The sequence below is a fragment of the Mytilus galloprovincialis genome, chromosome 11 (genome assembly GCF_965363235.1).
Source record: "Mytilus galloprovincialis chromosome 11, xbMytGall1.hap1.1, whole genome shotgun sequence".
Lineage (NCBI taxonomy): Eukaryota > Metazoa > Mollusca > Bivalvia > Mytilida > Mytilidae > Mytilus > Mytilus galloprovincialis.
In genome coordinates this window covers 16,584,188-16,603,531 of record NC_134848.1, presented here as the reverse complement: position 1 = coordinate 16,603,531, position 19,344 = coordinate 16,584,188, and the positions used below count along the sequence as shown (strand labels likewise).

General features: G+C 30.9%; 1 long non-coding RNA gene across 1 annotated transcript; it reads right to left on the bottom strand.

The window, feature by feature from the left end:
• Window positions 1-1,279: 1,279 nt before the first annotated feature.
• On the bottom strand, window positions 1,280-3,850 carry LOC143051021 (uncharacterized). The gene is made up of 3 exons (XR_012970543.1): window positions 3,730-3,850; window positions 2,236-2,335; window positions 1,280-1,478 (listed from the first exon to the last, which is right to left on the bottom strand). It is a non-coding gene; the product is annotated as an uncharacterized LOC143051021 (long non-coding RNA).
• Window positions 3,851-19,344: the final 15,494 nt, after the last annotated feature.

Below are 19,344 nucleotides of genomic sequence, written 5' to 3'. Positions count from 1 at the left end.
TTTAACTGTTTCATATCTTATACATCCTTGACCTTTAAATGTTCGACCTTGAGCGTTCCTGGTGAAGGTTATTCTAAAACTCTGTAGATACATAATATTTGAATCGAAATTATTTCATTTGTTTTGATAAAATTGAGAAAGGAAATGGGGAATGTGTCAAAGCGACAAAAATCCGACCATAGAGCAGACAACAGCCGAAGGCCACCAATGGGTCTTCAATGTAACGAGAATTCCCGCACTCGTAGGTGTCCTTCAGCTGGCCCCTAAAAAATATGTATACTAGTACAGTGATAATAGACATCATACTTAACTCCGAATTATACACAAGAAACTAAATTAAAAATCACACAAGACTAACAAAGGTCAGAGGCTCCTGACTTGGGACAGGCGCAAAATTGCGGCGGGGTTAAACATGTTTATGAGATCTCAACCCTCCCCCTATACCTCTAGCCAATGTAGAAAAGTAAGCACATGACAAAGATAGTTTACACCTATTTTAGACTCTTCTGTACATCAGCATGTATATGCTCAATTTGACATACACGTTGACAATTGAAGTGATACCATAATATTGTTCCTACATAAATCTGATTTGATTACCCAAACTCATATAACTGGTTACCGTTTGAAGATGAGAGTGTCGACGGGTATATCTAGTGTAGTTATATTGGTTACCTAAAATGGTATTATTTAAACTGATTCGATACGACGTATTCTGGTTGGCTTTGGGTTTTTTTATTAAAAATTAGCTGTCATAGGTTTTACAAAACGATTTCCAATTAAGGCATGAATATAATGATTCCTAATTTCTGTTCCGTGTCAAATTATAGGTTTACGTCTCATTTTGTTCATTGATATTACAGCTCTTCAAAACAATATATGATATTGTCATTTAACATTATAAATTATAAAGACACATTTATTGTCGAAATGAGTATCTGCCGGTTTCGAAATCTTACAATCACATTAATATTTTACGATTCCTTAAGTTATATAAGATTTTTATTGATAAATTTCATGAATTGAAAAATAACTAATTGCTAAAACAAATGTGATAATTTAAAAAAAAATCGAGAAAGCGTTGAACGTTTAGGGTGTGATATACTGTGGATTCATTTATTTTCGTGGGTATCGATTTTCGTGGATTGAGGAAAACTGGCATTTTCGTGGATATTTTATTTCGTGGTTCAACAACCTCTGCAAACAAAGCCTAGTATAAATTTGTATTTCGTGGAACATTTAAATTCTTAGTTCACCTGTACCCACGAGACCCACGAAAATTGATATCAAACGGATAATTATGAATCCACGGTTATGTATGTTACCATCGTGTTTGGTTGTTCCTGTGTTCGGCTTTCCAGACGTTGTACTATAAAGAGAGACGGATCGTTTCATTTTGTAGTCTTTAGTCGTAGATTTTTCTGAACAAACAGGTAACTCAGGTGGCGGTTCAATTTTCTTTTTTCTCTCTGCTACAACTGTAAGAAATAGGAATGAAACCTCAAAACTCATCAGATTTTCTGTGAGCTTGACTCACTAATCATATCTCAGCATATATCATCAAAGTATAATTAAGACAGTCACAAGTTTTTTAACACAGGACGTAGATCATCAACGAAACTATAGGAACATCATTGATTGTATATTTCGTGTATATGCGTACTGATTGAATTAGACTAGTGTGACATGTTAAGCAGGGTCAGCTGATCAGTCCCTAGCATCTGATATAACCCAGGTATCATACGATTTTGTGCTGTTCAGTCTTTAGTTGTTGATACTGCGTTTTGTACACTTTGTTTTTGTTTGTTTTTTGTCATTACATTGTCAGTTTGTTTTCCAGTGATCAGTTAGAATCTTCCCTTTAATAGTATCGCTGATTTATCTTTTGCAACACTTCTTTTAATTAAATGAAGATTGTAATAATGTAATTAAAACATGATTTCGAACTGAAATCGATTTTATTAACATTATCCCGAATATTTATAAAGTATGCACTTTCACCCTTCAGGAGCACCTGAGATCACCTCTAGTTTTTGGCGGGGTTCGTGTTGCTTATTCTTTAGTTTTCTATGTTGTGTCATGTGTACTATTGTTTGTGTGTTTGTCTTTTTCATTTTTAGCCAAGGCGTTGTCAGTTTATTTTCGATTTATCAGTCAGTTTTACTGTCCCTCTGGTATCTTTCGTCCCTCCTTTTAAATACATTTATTCAATGAAGGCTATCATCACAATCATACCTCCGTCAGCAAACTTTTCACCACAGTGTGTACAATTGTCTAGAACTTGACTTAGATTTCCGCATGATTTACAGACCTTTTTTGGGGAAAGTGACATATTCTGAAATAAAAACTCATGTTCTCAGTGGTTGAATGATAAATATAACAAAAAGAGGATATTGATTAGCTATGTATAAATTAAAAGAAAACTGATTAAATATTTTACAATGAAACATGACTTAATACGGACTCATGACCGTTGTCAATTCGGGGATTTTTATAGGTGACTTTGCGGTATGGACATTGCTCATAGTTGTAGGCCGTACGGCGACCTGTAAGTGTTAATTGATGTGTTAGTTTGGTCTCTTGCGTAGAGTTGTTTCAATGGCAACCATACCACATTGTCTCTTAAATATCAAACCGCATTTGTTGTATTCCTATTACTGTAAAATTATTATAAGTCTGTCATGGCTTCGTGGATGATTTTACTATACAAATAAAACAATAATTTATTAATAAATAAAAATGTGTTTTTGTGAAATAATTAGTTATTATAAAGGAATCATATGCGACGTCGAAATGTAATCATTGTCAAATATTGTGAAAATGTCAAATATTATGAAAACAATTTTTTATAATTTGAAAACAATCTTTAACATGTTTAAGATATTAAATGTCTACCACCTTATACAATTCATTATGCGGTATCTAGAGTTAAAGTTAATTATATTGAATTATACAATGAAGCGTCAAATTTAAAGGTTAACAGGTTATCTTTTTTACTACGTCATATTGAGTTCTACATAAAACTATATACCTTGCCCTCATTATATTATTACTATTAATTGTTGCACTAATGATCAGTACTGACATGTTTTAACAAACTTTACTAAAATTGTCCGTTTATAAATTTAGAAATTATTAAGAAACTAAGGTTTCAACTCCCTCAGGCAAAGTTGGCTTAAAATGAATTTGGCTTTTTATTTTAGGTATTTTTTTACATTTAGCTCTTCAACGGTTTCGGTACTTATACATCTTCGGATTTCAAATGTTTGGCTATGAGCGTTCCTGATGAAGGTTAATCCAGAAAAGCGCTTCGGACGCAAGAAATAATTAAACGTGTTGTTTTCAATTTTGTAAAGCCCTTTTACATATCAAATTACACCAGGAACCAAATGACGAGTATGTCAACACAAAAGGGTGAACGAGCGGCCTTAAAAGATAATTAAAGCAAACACTATATCGTAAGTAAGTTATAGAAAAAACAATATTAACAGCAATCTCCGTACCGCGCTCGTTTCCTTTCCAAATACATTATCATATTAAGTGTAGTGATACGAAGTAAGTACGGAACGGATGTGAGCTCTGCGCCGGGGACTGTGTTAAACATTGTGCTTAAAAAAAAAGAAATTAAAATGACAGAAAACATCTAGCATCAACTTCTCCAGCACAGTCTTCTGAATGTAGCTAGAATCAAAAGGATGTGTTGGGGTTAAACATTACTTCATAACATACCTGTTTCTATTCTGACATGTGTTGAAATATGTATATCGTTCCTTCAACAGAATGTTCAAAGTTTCCTTTAATGAACATTGATTAGTTAGCTAGAAAACGTCTTAAGATATTTATATCGTCCAATGAAAAATATCAGTAAGTTAATAGGCAGTGATCTGTGGAAATGAATGAATTTCAGATTGATCACGAATATTTGGATTAGATCTTTGTATAGAGTCAAAACAGTAGATCTTTGACACGTTAAATTAAACTTCAGATATCTGTAAATAATAGATCCAAACTACGGTTGGTTTACAAATGTTCTAAGGTCATTTTTTATTACTTTGATAACAGTTGAGAGAACTGTTTTATTTTTGTTTTAAAGGAACACCTTTTGCACTTAAAATATTTAATATCGAGTTCATCAAGTTCGAGAGCTAAGAAGGTATGAAGGGGAACATGACTCTTGCGTTCAAATTCAAATTACGTGTACTTGTACATGTTATATGACAAATAACCTATCCAGATGTCAATAAATCATAAGTCATTTCAGAATTTATTATTTTATGAATAATATCTTAAAGAGAAAAGAAAATATTTTTTGTTATTTTTCAAATGTTATCGAAATTATTGAACCAATGCATGCATTTACATGTATAATCAAATAAGTTATCTTGGCATCTTTTTCTATATGTTACGAATCTATCACGTATCATCGACAAATTATATTCAACACTTCACAGATTTCATGAGTCTAAAGCGCTTTCCTGGATAAACCTTCATCAGGGACGCTCAAATGCACATATGTAAAATTTTGGACAAATAAAAATTGAGACAGTTGGAGAGCTAAACAAAAATAACAGATACACCTACACATGTAACTCCAAGCAAAATGCAAAAAGGGAAAGTCCCTTAACAAATGGCAAATTCAAAAGCTCAAACATATAAAAAAAGAAATTGAAAAAAACTGTCATATTTCTGACTTGTTATGTAAAATATGAAAGATCAAACCTTGTTTAAAGCTAGATACACGTTTTATTTGTACAGAAGTTGCATCAGTTACATTAAATTGAGAACAATTATTCAGCGAAACAAACACATATAATGGGAAAATATCATAAATTAGGGCACATGTCTATATTGTGTCCTAATCACTGGAAAAAAAACAAGAAATATGTCAATAAAGGAAAACAAAATGGCGATCAGTAATTCCATGGACATGATAGACACAGCTAATGAACAAAAATGAAGAAAATGTCTACATAAAATGACGAGATGTTCCTTTTTCCTTATTATGGTTCATTAACTTTCTGCTTAGATACTGATGACGTTTTATGAATTCTGATAAGCAAGTTCTTGAATACCGAACGATTTGAGAAATGTATATCCAATATGAAGGTGAAGTTGGTAAATTACTGGTACAGTTAGAGACATTTATTATTCAAAATCAAAATTGCCTCGTGTGTCATAGATTCAGGTATTGAGACATGTAAGATTGTGTCGAATAGGAGATATGAATATACAGATGACACTGAGGAATCGAACGAAGTTAACGAAATATTATAAAGTATAGTAATTATTAGTATATTTCATTTCAAAGTTGTTTTATCCATTTCTATGATCGTATGTGATAGTATTTTGTATGTATTTATATCTTGTTTCAGATGTGAATGTTACGGAGTATTTTTTAAATAAATCGATGGTATTGCTTGCATTGAAGATGTGTTTGTCTTTTAAGGAAAAGAACATCTGAAATTTACTGACTTATTTGATATTCTTGTTTTGACAAGTATCTGAACACATCTAACTGACAAAATGTTGCATCTTAAATATAGATTCTTACATTGATACGAGTGGATTATCGGATTTATCCAATCAAGATAGTTTAATTATCAATTTTAAATCCAAAAATCCACGAGTAACTATGTAAGAATCTGTTTCTCTAGTAATTAAAAATAATTTTTCTTTTTTTGTTAAACGAAAACCTGCTTCGAGTGCCTTTCACATTCCACGAAGTTGTCAATTTCATTAAAACCGGTTTTTGATTCATCCAGTTAGCTAAAGAGGTTATTACCCTTAAAATCATCCAATGATCTTTTGGGATCACCGGCAACCACACGTTGGTTAATTTTTTTTATACAATGGCTTGGAAAAGAATAAATTTTTTATAACCATAATAAGTTTGCCTTTAATTTAGTGATAAAAAATCAATGATAATAATAATAAAAACAAGATCAAATTATGCTGTTTATTTCATTCTCAAATAAATAAACGTAGTGCGCCCTCAATTATTTATTTGTGGATTATTTTCAAAATGTTCTTTTCGAATATTCAATAAACTCATCATATATACCAGGACTAAATTTTGTATATACGACAGACGCGCGTTTCGTCTACAAAAGACTCATCAGTGACGCTCGAATCTAAAAAAGTAAAAAAAAAAAAGGCCAAATAAAGTACGAGTTTGAAGAGCATTGAGGACCAAAATTCCTAAAAGTTTTGCCAAATCCAGCTAAGGTATTCAAAAGATTCATACATTTAATATACAAGCATGAAGATATTTTTTATCATATTTTTACAATACGATAAAAAGAACGTCTTGTTTTTACCTAACTTCAATGTTTTCAGTCAATTTAAACATCTTAGTCTGGAATAACATTGAGGTTACTGTAATAACATGGACATATGGTTCATGTCTAAAATTCGACGATTCTTAGTCTCAAATTGGAGATGTATAATGTTCTACACTGGCGTATAATGTTACTAACGTATGAGAAGTTATATGGGATCAAAATAGGGAGGTATAACGTTTTAATGGTAGAGTCAATAAATACTTTGATTCGCTGATCAAATCAATACCTCTGTAAATATAATTAATTTTCAAAAGATGCATAATCTTTATGTTTATCGATACACAGGAACAGCCTATGGTGGCAAAAAAGGGATCAGGTAGGCGAATATTCAATCAGTGGGATGAAGAATGAATTTGTGTCACTCTCCTCGAAATTTAAATGTACTTTACTTAATATTATTTGTTCCAAATAACACAATAAGTGATGACTATTTTTTTTTATAAAGATAGGATATTATTAATTGTACAATTAATACGATCTTATCTTGGTTATATCATGGTGACACATTTTGGTAGTTTGTGCTGAAGAAACCTTTTTAAGAAAACGGAAAATAATTGTCAATACGGACCAGAATATATACCATGTCGCCACGAGTTGTGCTCGAATTCACAATTTCGGTGTTAATAGACTAGTAATCGATAACTGAGATAATGAGGACAACTCGATTATCGAAGTCTCTTTAAGAAGGATGCGAGGAGTATATTTTACTTACAATTTTTTTTTAACGTACATAAACAAATATTCAAAAGCAGGTAAAAAGTCACATTGTTAATACCTTTGAATAAATATATACATAACATCATAGAAGAGTAAAACTATATTTATATATTTTAAAAATAGGAATGCGCAGGAAAGAACATTGATTATCCATTCATGACACAAAATCAATACATTCTCTATAAAACCCTTCGAAAGAAAAAGAACAGCGCTTTTAATAGTGTTTTGCAACTACAAGTCACAGTAAGGCCTCAAATACGGGGCATTATCATCCATCATCGCATGTTCAAGACGGTTTACTTGACACAGGTATGGACGAAATTCTGTGCAAACTAAATAACCTTTAAAAGCAGAAACAGCAGTTTATAAATAACTAACGAGTATCTCATTTCAATAACACAAATAAAGCTTTTTGGTCTTGAAAAAGTATTTAAAAATGCACGTGGAACTCAAACAGCGCTGTTGAAATCAAATCTACTTTTTAAAATGCCTGTACCAAGTCATGAATATAACAGCTTTTGTCAATTCGTTTGATGTGTTTTGTCATTTGATTTTGTCATGTGATTAGGGACTTCCCGATTGAATTTTCCTCGGAGTTCAGTATTTTTGTGATTATTCTTTTTTTCTAGATACATAGTATTCCCAGGTGTTATAATATGACTAGATTGAAATGATTTGATTATCATGTAGTTTTGCTTTAATTATCATGTAGTTTTGCTCTTTTAAATCAGTTGTATGTTATGCTTGAATAATTGACTATGTAAAATATACATTGCCAATTTGGACTTTCTGAATTATTCATCGAACAAGTAACATAACATTTTAATTGTTTAAATGTTTAATGTTTATTAATATTCAGATTTTCATGCAGAGATCTGAATCAATATACAAATCAATAAAACAAAATTCAATAAAACCACTGTGTTTATTATCTTTGTTTTTTAAGAACAAATACGTATGTCATCAGAAAATATATAAAACTTTCAAAAAGAAGAAACAATTATGTTTGATACATAAGGGTCTAAATGGAGTTTACAGGAAAAGAACGATTAAATACTACAAAACATAAGTCAAACATCTGAGGAGTGGGTCACAATATGCATACAAATTAATTTTACTCAACATTACTCCAGCCAAATGTTAAACAAACTCAACTGTACTGATTTGTTATGAAATATAACTCGACCAGTCTCAAAACAGACTTACCGAAGTGCTGGCAACTGTGCGGGTTGTACCCTCGGGGACGAAACGTCCTATAGCAGAAGCATCAACCCGGGGTGTAAATAGGTATCAAAGGTACCAGGATTATAAATTTAATAGATATAGGAAGATGTGGTATGAGTGCCAATGAGACAACTCTCTATGCAAATGAAAATTTATTAAAGTAAACCATTATAGGTCAAGGTACGGCCTTCAACACGGAGCCTTGGCTCACACCTAACAACAAGCTATAAAGGGCCCAAAAATTACTAGTGTAAAACCGCCATTTAACCCATTCTCGACCTGTACTGCGTCTTAAGGAAGTATTGGAGTATACAGCAAAATGGTTCATCTCAAAGAGTGTATTGATTGAATCATTTTGTGTTCTGTCTGAATGATGAATTGGAGTATACACAAAAAGGATTCATCTCAAAGAGTGTATTGATTGAGTGATTGTGTGTAGTCGTCCTATTGTAGTATTGTAGTAAACACAAAAAAGATCCATCTCAAAGAATTTAATTGCTCAGCTAGATAAAAATGTTATTTTAAATTATTTAGACCTCTTCAGTTATGATCGTGTTACGTGCAATGCATAACTTATATTTGATCTTCTTGTCGATAGTCTTTTCAATTTTTAAATATCTATTCAATATTTCAAATTAATTTGCAAAACTAAAGTCATGAGTAAAGAATCGTCAATCAGAGATAAAGATTCCTTCAATTTTGCAGTAACTTCTAATAGGGTAAAATTGATGAATTCGGCAATTCGAATTATTTGCAGATCTTAGTTTGCTGAATATGTTTAATAAAACAAACTTTTTTGTATCTATACTATTTTATCATAAAGTTTTTAGCAATAGGTAAAGCGTATTTTAAGGGCAATATCTCAGACAAATTAAAGCGTCAGATGAAAATTTTGTATGCTCTAATTTGTAGATTTCATTTTTTACTCTACATGGGTTCTTTGTCTATTTTAGTCCAAAAAATAAAACGGTACATCCGATGATAAACATTTATTTTCAAGGCTAACACATAAGATTTAAAGAATCTTACCAAATTGGAAAGTGAGCAAATACCGAGTTATTGAACACAGGGGTCAAGTTTATTTTGCGGAAAATGATGTACAAAAAATGGAGAAAAAAATATATATGTAACACATCAACAAACGACAACCACTGAACTACAGCCTCTTAACTTGGGACAGACACATACATACAGAGTGTGGTGAGGTTGAACAACATGTTAGCTTGATCCAAACCCGCCCCTAACCTTGTACAGAGGTGTTACAGTACACCATAAGAACGAACTATAAATATCAGTTGAAAAGGCTTTACTCATCAGATGGATACAAATAGAAATACGTCTTTCAAAAACGTAGTGAATGTGGCTGGGTACTTGTATATACCAATAACAACAAAAAAACATGATGATGATCTGATAGTACTCCATTTGCTGACAGCTAGTACGAAGCACTCAATGCCTTTTCATAATACCCTATCGTACCCATGAAAAACTTGTCTATGCCTTGACCTTTTACGAGACGTTTTAAAAATCAAATAAAAAATCAGAGAAAAGGGGTTGATCATCTTAAATTTTCAATGTGATTCTGTAAAGAGCACCATGAACTAAAAGTACGACTGTAAAATAAAACTGTTAATCTATAGAACTGTTCAGTTTTCAATCATAAATACTTAACAGAATGCCTATTTGCTGATATGCCTGGTCTCACCTAAAGGCATTTGAGGACTTTAACATCAATAAATTCAGATTAAACATAATAAAACTGTCTTTTATCTTCTGACTTACCATATTCTTTGTTTAAACACATGCCAATTAAAGTTATCAGTCAGCATTATACATAACAAAATGGATATGTTAATATGATAAACACTACCAAAAAATCAACAACCAACTCCTTAAAGAAAAGGTATGTACAAAGCCTAGAATAATGAACTTTCTAACAACACATACTTTTTATAAGATTTCATTTCATATGACTTAGAATATCTTTATATCCTGAGATCACCCCAACTTGAAGTGGGGTTCGTGTTGCTTGTCTTAAGATTTCTATGTTGTATTATGTGTACGATTAATTGTCTGTTTGTCTTTTTCTTTTATAGCCATGACGTTGACAGGGTTTTCTTTACATCTATGATTTTCGATGTCCCTCTGGTATCCTACGCCCCTCTTTTATGATAATAGATTTATTCCCTAGTGGAAAATGGAATGAAGTTTAGTACTTACGACAGAGATATCGATAATTATGCTACAGGTAAGTGCGCAGAGGAGTACAAAGGAGCTTGGTGGTTCAATGCCTGTTATGCGTCACATCCAAACGGAGAGTATGATCAAAACTTAGAACATCCATTCGGAATACAATCAAAACATAGAATATCCATTCGGAATACAATGGGAAACAGTTTCTGGACCATTAAATTTCAGTGTCACGGAAATCAGGAAGACAGGTTGAATTTGACAAAATCATGTGTCACATTTAAATAAAGAGTACCATAAAAACTTGGAAATTGTTTTAGGAACACAATGGAAAAAATTTCCCTCAACCCTAATATCCAGTATCATGGAAATCAGAAGGACTAGTTGTATTAGACAAAAGCATGTGTCACATTTAAATAAAGAATACCATAAAAACTTATCATTGGAAACAGGAAGACATGTTGTATTTGACAAAAACGTGTGATACATTTAATTAACAGCAGTACGATAAAAACTTAAACTATCTAATTGTAATACAGTGGAAAACATTTCAAGGAATCTTGCGTTCAATGTCATGGATATCAGAAGGACTAGTTCAATTAGAAAACAATACACGAATGTATGTACTATACTATTGTTAAATAATAAGTGAGTGTATACCGGTTTTCATTATGTCTTTATTCTTAATCATTTATTGTAATTTTACCGTAAGTCATTGTTTTTGACTTTGACTAAAATTAATTTGGCTCGTTTAATTTTATAAAATTTTGTCAAAATATTTACTTTGACTCTCTGAAAAAATATAAAAATTTGAAAGAACTTGAACCCATCATTTTCACAATAACAAATCATTGGATATATACCAGTTTGATAAACACTAATTTTAATCATTTAGAAGCTTAATATGGCCTAAACAATATAACTTGATAAAAACGTTAAGCTGGGTTTACAGAGTTATCTCCCTGTACTGTTAGTACCACCTTAATGAAGACGAAAGTAAAATACTGAAAGTGTAAGATATATCTGTTTACCTTTCCGGAGTACCTGAGATCATTACGTTTTTGGTAGTGTTCAGGTTACTAGCTTATGACTTGTGTTATTTTGTTTGTCTGTTTATCTCTTACTTTTTTATCCACGGTGTTGTCAGTTTGTTTTCGACTAAGTTTGAATGTCTTGTTTTTATATCTCGTCTCTACCTTTCCTATATAGTATATATGTCATTGCCTACATTTTTTATCCAACGTACCAATTGTTTTGTGCATGTTAAGGCTATTAAAAGTAATAAATGCAGGAGGAAAAAAAGTTTTGTGTGTTTGAATAATTCATGTTTTCTTTATAATTCTCAATTTCTCAGGAGAGATTCTTTTTCATTGACACTGTTGACTTTATTACAATTCTTTAATGAAAGTTAAGATTAAATTCCAAAAAATCTGAAACACAAATTTGTATAATTTAAGAATAGAATACCTTTTTAACAAGGAATTTCTCGAGAACATTAAAAAAGAGACAAATGACTAGTTTTATGCTTCAACCTACTACGATTTTGATATTTAAAAGAATATTATTCATGTTATGGCATATATCAAATAACATATTAACTTTTTTATATGATGAGATATATACGAAAGAGGTTTAGCAAAATATATAACAAGGTTTAACCATCATGTTGTACATAAGAAAAAATACATGTAACAAATCAGGAATATGATAGTTGTTATCAATCTGTTTGATGTGTTTGAGCTTTTTATTTTGTTTTAATAGACTTTCCGTTTTAAATTTTCCGTGGATTTCAGTATTTTTGTAATTTTCTTTCTAAGGTAGATGCTGTGTCTAAATTATACCTAGAATTTTTTAATAATTTGCAAAAATGTACTAGAAGTTAATGTAATGCTTTAAAAAAAAAAGGAATGGATCACCGGGCTAGTTTTTACTCTACACGGTGTTAAAAAAATGCAGATTTTTTATACATGTAGAATACGCATGGAAAACTCAATTTTCTGCAATAAAGTGTAAACTACTAGAATTTTGATATATCATATGAGAAGGTAGCTTTAATAGTATGTTTTCATTCAAGAAAAAGAAAAATGGGGTCACCGGACACGTTTTCTTGTTACATAATAAAATAGGTAAATTCTTAACACGTTCTATTGTAAAAGTACTTTCATTTTAATTATCTGCCCTTGCATTTGAGTTGCCTCCCCTTCAGTGGAAACGTTGGGAAAAAATCAATCAAGCACAAGTATTCTGTTTTTTGTAAAACACAACCATAAATATGAAATAAGATGTCCTTTTCTTTATTGAAATGAAAGTTCTTACACATGAATTTCTTACTACTTTCAAAATTTGCACATTCTAATAAAGATCTAGATTTGGTATTTCCAAATCCAAGATTGAGGAAGACACCCTATCTACCCTAAATGATTGTTTTAAGACAAGAAGTATGTAGAATAGATTACACGACTAATTATTTAAATAGTAATGAACAAGTTTCCATACAATACTAGTAGTCATTCACCCTAAATAATTCAAATCCTTCAATATATAATCAATGTATATGTTACGTTTCAGAGGAAGGGGAAGGGTTTTTTTTTTATTATGTAAACGTCTCCAAAACTGACCTCATGATATTTGGTGTTACCACAAATATAGAGTGCATTCAAAGAACACAAAAAAAGAATTGTGGATTTTTTTACAATTGCTTTCCGTTTAATGTTTTACTCCAATCACTGCTGGGAAGGTTTATCATTAGAGTATATATTAGGTTAAAAAACAAAAATAGGCAGACGAAGATCAGGGTCATTTGATAAGATAAAGATAATCTAAACCGACATGGCAGCAATTGAAAAATATACATAACTAAATTTTTAAAAAATTACAAATTTGAACATAAATGTAGTAGACCATAGTAGATCATCGTAAATAATATGAATAAAGGATGTACTTAGGTGAAGTATAAAAACTTGAATCAGTTGTTCACACTCCTTGGTTTCTTACCGTACAAGGTAACATATTTTGCACCATAACACCCATTTATTTTTTCAAACAAGACTTTATAGCTCATTAAAAGGTCATTAATCCAAATTTACGAAGATTCTTGATTTTGTTCTTTTGATTTTAGTCCCAAATAATACCAATGCAAATTTAAGGTAACAGTCCGAGTCAGCCTTTTCTCGCCATCTTCTAGAAATCAAATACCTTAAAAAAAAGCTCCATGACCTATCCATATTTTTAGCTTATTTTGTTTCTTAACTAATGCTATAGTTTCAATTTTAAATTCTTGATTTTTTTAATTTCGCCTAAGTACTTCCTTAAATGTTTTTGTGCGGAATTATTTAAGAATTTGTTTAATTCTGCAACTGAAAGTTGATCTTATCTACAACAGCGCTGTTACTTGAAATAAAATATTAATATCTAGTATTCTCAGTAGATTGAAACTATAAGGAACAATTCTGAAAAAAAGGAATGCATACAACATATTAGAGACAAAATGATATGAGGTATCCATTCATGACATGGAAATTAGTACAGACACAACAAAAAATATCAAAAGGAAAAGAACCGTCTTTTGCATCTCAAAATCATAAAGACCTTCAACACAGAGCAAATATTATCTCTTTTCTGCAAGTTTATTACGACATACTAGCACCGAAGTCCTTGTAAAATCCTTTCTTTTGAAAGGGCTGAAAAAGCATAGTCTCATCGACAACATATCACATCTTCCTTTTTATAGATCATCGTAAATAACATCAATAAAACGTTTTGTTGTATATAATGTGTTTAAAAATGCAACTGAAATTTTATTTTTTCTAAAGATGCACTGTTGCTTGAAATTAATATTAATCTAGTATTCTCAGATGATAGTATGAAACTGTTTTGACATGCCTTATTAGCCAAATGTTTTGTTTCTTATATTTTATGAATCCGGTTTCATGTTTTCAATAAATAATTGACTATGTAAAATCTAAGTAATTAGTTTGAACTTATTATTCATTGAAAAATGTATATAACGCTTTTAAATGTTTCATGGTTGTTATAGCTCAGTTTTCTGAAAAATTTGGAATCAATTTACAAATTTATAAAATAAAAATCAATTAAAGTAAAACAAAATTCTAACTTACGTCACCAGAAATTCCACAAAGGTTTTAATAGAGCGATAAAAACGAGACGAAAGATATCAGAGGGACATTTAAAATCACAAGTCGAAAATTGTAAGTGACAACGTCATTGTTTATATAAAACAATAGATAAATATGACTTTTCAATATCACATCCGTATCAACCAGAGAAACCAGTAAAACCCAGAGAACTGAGAGATATCTAAAAACTTTGTAAGGGTTCCGCGAAACCCAGTGTCTCCCCTACGTTTGCTGTTTAACGCCGGCTCAACAAAAATGAGGGGGAAAATAATAAAAATATTCCTCTCGATACTATCGTTTCATTGAAAAAAGGCTTCTGTCCAAATTTTGTAAAAATCCAGGATCGTTTATGAATCTAATAAATGTTTATACAACTTTAACTGCAGACTGTATGTAATGTTAACAGGAAGAAAAACAAGTCCATTTACAAGTAAAATAGGGATAAACAGGTACAAAATTTTAACAAAATTTCCTTTTAGATACTAGCTTTTGATAATAAACAAGCTTCTGTCCAAGTTTGGTACAAATCCAGGATAGTTTAAGAAAGAAATCAAAATTTAATAAAAAAAAAACAACTTTAACCACAGAGTGAATGTAATATTTTCTGCCAGAAAAACTAAGTCCATTTATGAGTAACATACGAAAAAAAGGATTTTTCTTTTTACTAAATATTTTGGATACTATCCAATGATCATAAACAAGTTTCTCTCCAAGTATAGTTCAAATCCAGAATAGTATAAGAAAGTTATTTAAATCTTACAAACTTTTACCACAGAGTGAATGTTATATTTTCTGGCAGAAAAACTAGGTCCATTCATACATAAAAAAAACCCGGAAAAACAGGATTGTTTTACAAAATTTATTTCTGGATACCATCATATGATCATAAACAAGCTTCTGTTCAAGTGTGGAAGAAATCCAGTTTAGTTTAAGAAAGTTATTAATGTTGCAAAAATCTAAACCACAGAGTGAATATTCGTGGACGCCGACGACAGAATGTAGTATAGTTAGCATATGTCAACAATTCCCTATACCAAGTCAGAAATATAACAGCTGTTTTCTATTCATTCCTTTGGTTGAAAAAAAAAATAACGTTTAATTTTGTCATTGTTTTGAATATACCTGGAAGCTCGTTTTTTGTTAATACTTTTTTCATTATCTATGACTATGCAATATGGCCTTTGCTCATTTTTGAAGGCCGTATGGTGACCTGTAATTGTTAATTTCTGTGTCATTTATTCTTTGTGGAGCGGTGTCTTATTGACAAACATACCACATATTCTTTTCTATAGACTCGTCTATGAATACTTAAAATATATCTTTGAAATCTTAGTTATTTTCGGGAAGCAAATAAACTTTTATGATGAGTTTAAACAATCGTTTCAAATTTGCAGTGATAACAAATTTCTAATTGTCTACAATGTTTACCACTTTCAAACTTATTCTACTGAAAGATCGAATATATTGTTTTATAAATATCGGAATCGCCTATAAAAATCTCATGTTTAGGTCATGAAAATTCTTAAAGTGGGATGCTTATATTTTAAACGACAACACATTTCTTGAGTTTTGTAGATTGATATTTCAATAGACACAATTCTAAAAGTAAATCAAGGCCAATGTACGGTCTTCAACACGGAGCATTGGCTCATCCAGGACAGCAAGCTATAAAGCTCCCAAAATAATTTGTGTATAACCATTTTATCGGGATAGGTTTTTTTTATTTCATTTTCAAATATAGTGATGGTACTCGCGGACTAAATCGAATTTTTTCCTAATATAGGATTTCGCTATATTTTCCTGAAAATGAAATTTATCTTATTCTTAATAGAAAATAAAATAAAAAATGGGGTCACCGTTTATTTACGCTCAGAATTTGCCTTCGAAAGAAACATACATTTTTGTAATGGTACTTTTTTTTTTGAACTAATAGGAGAAAAAGAGGAATTATGGAAATAAAAAAAGGAACTAAATTACAAAAATTGCTCAAATTTTACAATAATTAACTCAAGTGCAGCTTATTTCAAAATAATAATAAAAAAATATAGGTCACCGATGAGTTTAAAATAGATATTGCAATTTTAATACCAAAATATGGCAATTTTGCACCAAAGAGAGCTAATTTGGAGCTAATCCAATTTTATATATATTTTAAAAGTCATCTGGGACCAAAACGAATTCGATTTTTTTTTTAATGAATTTTGTACATTATGATAAATCACAACTAATAACGTAACAAATAAAAAGTGTAATGAAAAAAAAAATATTTGTTTTCTGAAATTTTATATCCTCGAGCCTCCTTAATAACACACATTTTAGATAGTCCATTTTCTACATTTGAAAATGCCTGTATCAAGTCAGGAATTTGACAGGTGATGTCCATTCATTTGATGTGTTTAATCGTTTGATTTTGCCATTTTAAGTTATGAAATTTCCTCGGAGATCAGTATTTTTGCTATTTTACTTTTTCATATCTCATATCCTTGTGAACTTAAATTGAATTAATAAGAACAAGAATTTCTGCCATCAATCTTGATCTTTTCTGGAAAAAGTTGCGGTTATTCTTATTTTATTAGATTTTCATTAATACATGTAATACAGAAAGTTTTAATGATTGTTTGCCTTCCTATAATCTTATTAACATACTCAATTGTACAGATGGATTAAATGGTAAATTAAAGGGACCTGTTGTTTTTTTTATCTATATCTAACCATTTTTTCTGCACTCTAATCCTAAAAGTGAGTTCCAAGAAAATCCTTAATAAACAGCTGCGCCATGAGCGCATGATACGCCCGACGTCTTGTGTGGAAGTTTTATGCAATAATCATCAATAGTTTCTGAGAAAGTTTTAAGCAATTACCCTTTATTGCTTTTGAGACACGCGGGGGGGGGGGGGCATGTGAAACGGCACCCTGTTTTTTTTTTTACAAAATTTTGAATCAAACCAAAAAGTATACAGATCTTTAGATTAATATAACAAAGAAGTGTGTACAGTTTCAAGCAATAATCATAAATTGTTTTTGAGATACGGCGTGACATGTAAAAAAAAACCTCCCCTTTTTTTTACAAAATACTCAATAACTCAAAAATGAAATTATGAATCATCACCAAAAAGTATACAGTTCTTAAGATTAATATAACAAAGAAGTGTGTAAAGTTTTAAGCAATAATCATAAATTGTTTTTGAGATACGGCGCGACATGTACAAAACCCTCCCCCTTTTTTACAAAATACTAAATAACTCAAAAATGAAATTTTGAATCATCACCAAAAAGTATACAGATACAGTCGACTCTCGTTATGTCGAAGTCAGCCGGACCAGAGAAATATTTCGAGATACACGTAGTTCGACTCAAACGAACACCGGAAGTTCGACAATCTAAGGGACACAACTCTTGTTTAGCTTGGTAAAGCTAAAATAAATCCGGGTGAATATGTCAAGGGGATCGATATTCTAGTATCAGATCGATGTATTTGTATGTCACAGTCTTTTATTATTATAATGACTGTTATTTTTACTTATTCAATTGTTTCAATTAAAAAAAATTCCTATGGCTTTTCCAAGAGAGTAATTTTCAATTGACAGTTTCGTAATTCAGGTCGCTAATAGCTGACAAAATTGTTTATTCTCGGATACAAGAGATGTAAGAAAATTTTGATTTCTATTCATTTTGTTTTATCTCATTCTTTGTTTTCAAAAGAACATATAATAAGATTAAAGACGCCGTTTGAGTAGTTTTTAGGTGATCATCAACGGAAGCCATAATCCTCACTTTATACACACCCAAGCTCATTAGTGTAAATCACAAATTAATTGTTTTGTAAACAATAAAAATACTTTTTCATGAACATTAACAATTTATCACTAATTATTTATGAAAATTCTACAAAAGATAATCTTAGGAAAACACTCATGGAAATAGCATGTCATAAATCAATACAGTGGTCAGTGACCGGAAATTTAATTACACGTGTATTGTCAGATTAACTCTTCAATCCATTTAAATCCCGGAGGTCATGTTTTGACATATGTGTATTAGTTCGAGATAAAAAATGATTTTTGAATGCTTTTGTTAACCTTGGGACCGTAAATTTAGTTCGACTCAACCGAAATTTCGACTCATCCAATTTCGACTCATCAGGAGTCGAATTACATACTTTTGTATGGAATAAAGTTCGGGACCACGTGAAAACTTCGACTCATCCGAAATTTCGAGTCAACCGAGTTCGAGACAACGAGAGTTAACTGTATTAAGATTAATATAACTAACAAGTGTGTAAAGTTTTAAGCAATAATCAAGAATCGTTTTTGAGATACGGTGCGACATGTGAAAAAAAACACACCCCTGTTTTAGATACAAAGTGCCGTAACTCAAAAAGTTTAAATCTTATTTTCACCAAAAAGTATACAGATCATTTGACCATCATAAAAAACAACTATATCAAGTTTCATGAAATTTAGATAAGTCGTTCTCAAGTTACGGTGCGACATGTTTACGCCGGACAGACGGACAGACAGACAGACAGACGGACGGACGGACGGACGGACACCGGACATTTGTATACCATAATACGTCCCGTCAAAATTTTGACTGGCGTATAAAAAGGTATGTTTTTCTTTCTTTTTGAGTAAAAATCAATTACTTTTTTTCAGTCAAGGAATGTTGTATCAATTTGTCATTTAATTAAACTATTTATACCGAACCTCTGCGGGAATTAAGATTTTGTTGTGTTT